Here is a 6,000-nt window from a genome sequence, read left to right as displayed (position 1 = left end):
ATAAAACGCATAGAAAAAACCTACAGGCAGGAGATTACGGAGCTAATAAAATATCTAGGGGTTCACATGGAGGACATTGAAAACACCATGGATGGCTTTTGTAATGCCCCACAGTCTCACAAGGAGACCCTAAATACTCACACTGTTCTCATTCAACAACTCATGTACCAGCAGGATTATATTGAAAACAGGAACAGCCATAATAATTTTCAAACAAGGGGTATCCCTGAAGCCATTGAGAATAAGAATCTGGCTGTGGCGGTTACCGCCATTTTCAACCAACTGCTACAGAAGCCAAAAGATAAACCAATTTGATTCTTTCTTTGTGCGTGATACCTTGTGCAGGGTGCACTTTTACAAGGTCAAGGAAGAAATAATGCGGGCTGCTAGTTCACAGGACACCATCCTATTCAAGGAAACATATGCAAAAAACTATCAGCGCAGTTATATCCAAAAAGTAAATATAAATTGATCAACAAAAGTGATATAATCAACCAGTGTACCAAAGTGTATAAAATAGGAAGATCTGGCAGCTAACACAAAACAGTGTTATTCACTTACACAATACAAATTAATCAAACTTAAAGAGGTTGTAAACCCATGAAACTTTTTTTTTTTTGCTGCAACCTGAAAGAGAAACCCATAATGAGCTAGTATGCATTGCATACTAGCTAATTATGAAATACTTACCTAAGAACGAGCCCCCGCCGTGCCGCCCGCTCACCTGTATGGCGGGCGACATGTCCAGTCGCCTGTCTTCCGGGATCGCGGCATCCGGCCATTCCTTCAGAGCGCATGCGCCAGTGACGTCACTGGCTGCATGTAAGGTAAATATCTCCTAAATGGTGCATGTTTAGGAGATATTTACAGTACCTATAGGTAGGCCTTAATATAGGCTAACCTATAGGTAAAAGTGTCAGAGGAGGGGTTACTTCCTCTTTAAAAATTGCTGTGCCAGAAACAAAGTGTAACATCTATTAGAAATCCATCTGTATATACAATAGAGTACCTCTACTGTTCAGCGCCCTATCGGCAAAGACGTAACGTGTATAGGGGCGGAGCCTATCCTGCTGCTCGTTGCATCCTCTCAGCTGTGCGGTCTTATTGTGTTACGAGCATGACTTCAAGAAGCTGTTTGTGAGTACCTTAATTTAAATAAACGGCTGATTGATTTCTAATAGATGTTACACTTTGGTTCTGGTGCAGCACTTTTTAAGTTTGATTAATTTCTATTCAAGGAAACCATTGGGTGACCTACCTAACTTTCTTGGCATTTTGGAACTGCCTCAAGTTTCTCTGGCTGATTGGCCCTTCTCTCCAACGACCCTGAGTCTCCCCTTTAACCCCCAATGGCAAAAACAAGGCAGGAAGAAACGCTCCAGATCATCATCCCAGAGACCCCCATATGATTGAAACTACCCTGCCTAGTGTCTTTTTATTCTCCTGGAGATCTTCCTAGCTGTAGAACTTCTCCTGCCCTGGACCTGAGCTGAGCTTTTTGCTCTACCCATGCGACTCTGTTGGGTCTGTCTTCTTGGATGCTCTCCATCACCTAAGATGGTTGTTCTCTTGACTCTTTCTATGGGGCTTTTGTTATTTTTTTATTGCATTCTGTGTCGCATTTGATCCCATGTTTTCTCTTAATACACTAGAGAGACTGCGTTACATAAACATGAATTAAAAGAGTGCAATTATATTCTTTAATAAAAGCAAACTAGCACCATTCAGAGTCAGACCCTAAAAGAAAAATTATTCGACAAAGGCTTTCCAACTGACATTATGGAAACAGCTTGTTCCCTTTATAAGGACACCTAAGCCCCCATGACACGTTGCTCGACCCAGGTGACATGCAATGACATGCATTTTATCACCCAGTTTTATTCCCGCCATAGGCAAATGGAGCACGTTTTGCGGAAACATTGGCCTTTATTGAGACAGGACCAGCACCTCCAACCTGTCTTATCAGATAGACCAAAGTTTTCTTTTAGAAAAGCCCCCAGCATTAAAAGCAAGTTTGCACCAAAAAAGCTTAAGAATAAGCCCCCACCACCTGGGAATACTCTCCTGACTTTCCTGGCCATAATTGGCAGGTACCAATGCCGTAAGCCCCTCTGTAAGACCTGTTGATTCATTCAGCATGGACAGAAATAATTGCACGTTAAGGCAACAGCGCACGCCGTCCTCGGGTAATAACATTTTAATAGAGGACACACAATACACTGTATGATAATTGCACTCACATTTCTTCTCTTTATAATGGGCACATCTGCAAGGGCCTTCTCCTCATCCCTCTCCTGGATGGCTTACGATGCGCCCATCAGCCAAGGACGCTGCTGACGCCTACTGTTTCTCCTGCTTCTCCCCGCCCAGCGTCTATGAGCCGGGCCGTAGTTCAAGAAAAGAAATGTGAGTGCAATTATCGTACAGTGTATTGTGTGTCCCCTATTAAAATGTTATTACCCGAGGACGGCGTGCGCTCTTGTCTCCTATCCTTTCAGTTTTTATCCTTATCAAGTCTGCCACCCAGTGGATTTTAGGAGGAGCTGCAACGACAAGGATTGTCACATGCACACTGCAAGCAACTAGGATTGTATAGAGGATCAGCCCCCCAGTACTGGTGATATCTCTCACACTTTGTGTAGATTTTGTTGGACTACACGTTAAGGCAAGACCTATGCCATCAAGGCGTTCCACACGTGCTCATCTGACTATGTATACTGAACAAAATTATAAACGCAACACTTGTTTTTGCCCCCATTTTTCATGAGCTGAACTCAAAAATCTAAGAAAACAGGGATTCATCTGTGAAGAGAACACCTCTTCAAAGTGCCAGGTGCCATCAAAAGTGAGAATTTGCCCACTCAAGTCGGTTACGACGTTAAACTGCAATCAGGTTGAGACCCCCATGAAGACAATGAGCATGTAGATGAGCTTCCCTGAGACGGTTTCCTACAATTTGTGCAGAAATTCTTTGGTTATGCAAACCCATTGTTGCAGCAGCTGTCTAGGTTGTTGGTCTGAAATGATCTTGGAGGTGAAGATGCTGGATGTGGAGGTCCTGGGCTGGTGTGGTTACATGTGGTCTGCAATTGTGAGGCCGGTTAGATGTACTGCCAAATTCTCTGAAACGCCTTTGGAGATGGCTTATGGTAGACAAATGAACATTCAATTCACAGGCAACAGCCAATTGCATGCTCCCAAATAACTTTCAACATCTGTGGCATTATGCTGTGTGATAAAACTGCACATTTTAGAGTGGCCTTTATTGTGGCCAGCCTAAGGCACACCTGTGCAATAATCAAGCTGCCTGATCAGCATCTTGATATGCCACACCTGTGAGGTGGATGGGTTATCTCGGCAAAGGAGAAGTGATCACTAACACAGATTTAGACAGATTTGTGAATATTTGAGAGATAAATGCCTTTTGTGTGCATAGAAAATATCTTAGATCTTTGAGTTCAGCTCATGAAAAATGTGGGCAAAAACAAAATGGTTACTTTTATAATTTTGTTCAGTATAGTATATTGCCTGATGTGTCCATGTGGCCTCTTCTATGTTGGTCGGACCATAAGGACACTACACAAGCGGTTTGGCGAGCATCGCCAGGTTATTACTGAGGGCAAAGGCATACATAGTATACCCAAACATTTTTGGAACATCACAATATGTTAAGTGAAGGTCTGAGGATCTGGGTCACTGAGGCTATATCTAGAGACCTCCCCCTGCTGAACATGTTTGCAAGCTGTGCCAGAGGGAGACCTACTGGATTAACTCGTTCAATGTTTTGTCTCTTGGTTAATTGAATGAGGAGTTAGAAATTAATACGCTACTAACTGTAATATACATGGTTCTGAAAAATAATTCCTTCCTTTATGCCTTTAGATTCAGAAACACTTCTATATACAGTATACACACAGTGGGAGAATCATGCCATGTAGCTGTAACTGTAAGTTCACATAGTCTATATATTTACACACAAAATCATACTTTATAAAAATGGTCTTCACTCAATTCAATATCATTTTTCTCACATTATCTAACAAGGTACATTTGCTTTTTATTACTATTAGCTTTGTCTATATGGGTATTCTATATATATATATATATATATATATATATATATATATATATATATATATATATACAGTATCTCACAAAAGTGAGTACACCCTTCACATTTTTGTAAATCATTTTATTATATCTTTTCATGTGACAACACTGAACTTTGCTACAATGTAGTGAGTGTACAGCTTGTATAACAGTGTAAATGTGCTGTCCCCTCAAAATAACTCAACACACAGCCGTTAATGTCTAAACCGCTGGCAGCAAAAGTGAGAACACTCCTATGTTAAAATGTCCAAATTGGGCCCAAAGTGTCAATATTTTGTGTGGCCACCATTATTTTCCAGCACTGCCTTAACCCTGTTGGACATGGAGATCACCAGAGCTTCACAGGTTGCCACTGGATTCTTCTTCCACTCCTCCATGATGACATCATGGAGCTGGTGGATGTTAGAGACCTTTGCTCTTTCACCTTCCATTTGAGAATGCCCCACAGATGCTTAATAGGGTTTAGGTCTGGAGATATGTTTGGCCAGTCCATCACTTTTACCCTCCGAATCTTTAGTGAGGCAGTGGTCATCTTGGAGGTGTGTTTGGGGTCCTTATCATGTTGAAATACTGCCCTGCGGCCCAGTCTACGAAGGGAGGGGATCATGCTCTGCATCAGTATGTCACAGTACATGTTGGCATTCATGGTTCCCTCAATGAACTGTAGCTCCCCAGTGCCGGCAGCACTCATGCAGCCCCAGGCCATGACACTCCCACCACCGTGCTTGACTGTAGGCAAGACACACTTGTCTTTGTACTCCTCACCTGGTTGCCGCCACACATGCTTGACACCATCATAACCAAATAAGTTTATCTTTGTCTCATCAGACCACAGGACATGGTTCCAGTAATCCATGTCCTTAGTCTGCTTGTCTTCAGCAAACTGTTTTTGGGCTTTCTTGTGCATCATCTTTAGAAGAGGCTTCCTTCTGGAACGACAGCCATGCAGACCAATTTGATGCAGTTTTCGGCATATGGTCTGAGCACTGACAGGCTGACTCCCCACCCCTTCAACCTCTGCAGAAATGCTGGCAGCACACATACGTCTATTTCCCAAAGACAACCTCTGGATATGACGCTGAGCACGTGCACTCAACTTCTTTGGTCAACCATTGCGAGGCCTGTTCTAAGTGGAACCTGTCCTGTTAAACCATGTTATGGTCTTGGCCACCGTGCTGCAGCTCAGTTTCAGGGTCTTGGCAATCTTATTATAGCCTAGGTCATCTTTATGTAGAGCAACAATTATTTTTTTCAGATCCTCAGAGAGTTCTTTGCCATGAGGTGCCATGTTGAACTTCCAGTGACCAGTATGAGAGAGTAAGAGCAATAACACCAAGGTTAAGACACCTGCTACACCATTCACACCTGAGACCTTTTAAAACTAATGAGTCACATGAAACCAGGGAGGGAAATGGTTAATTGGACCCAATTTGGACATTTTCACTTCGGCTGTGTGTTGAGTAAATGTACAGAAACAAGCTGTACATTCATTACTTTACATTGTAGTAAAGTGTAATTTTTTCAGTGTTGTCACATGAAAATATACACAAAAATGTGAGGGGTGTACTCACTTTTGTGAGATACGGTATATATGTTAGTGATGAGTCGAACACCCCCCTGTTTGGTTCGCATCAGAACATCTCGAACAGGGGAAATGTTCTACCGAACATGAAAAATCACAAGTCCTCATTTTAAAGACTTAAATGTAAGTGACTATTAACCACCCGCTGGGCCAAGGATGGGAACCCACTGCTTCTCACTTGCTAGTCTATTATTTCTAACAGCTACGCAACTGAGGCAGCTAAGTAACTTAAGACTCTCTCTGCCTAACAATTCTCTATCTGAGATTGTCAGCTCTTTTATAGGGCTCTGACATCACCAGTGTCCCAT

Source organism: Pelophylax lessonae (assembly GCF_965119305.1).
Source record: "Pelophylax lessonae genome assembly, chromosome: 12".
Lineage (NCBI taxonomy): Eukaryota > Metazoa > Chordata > Amphibia > Anura > Ranidae > Pelophylax > Pelophylax lessonae.
The sequence above is the reverse complement of the archived record's forward strand: the minus strand, read 5'-3'. Positions refer to the sequence as shown.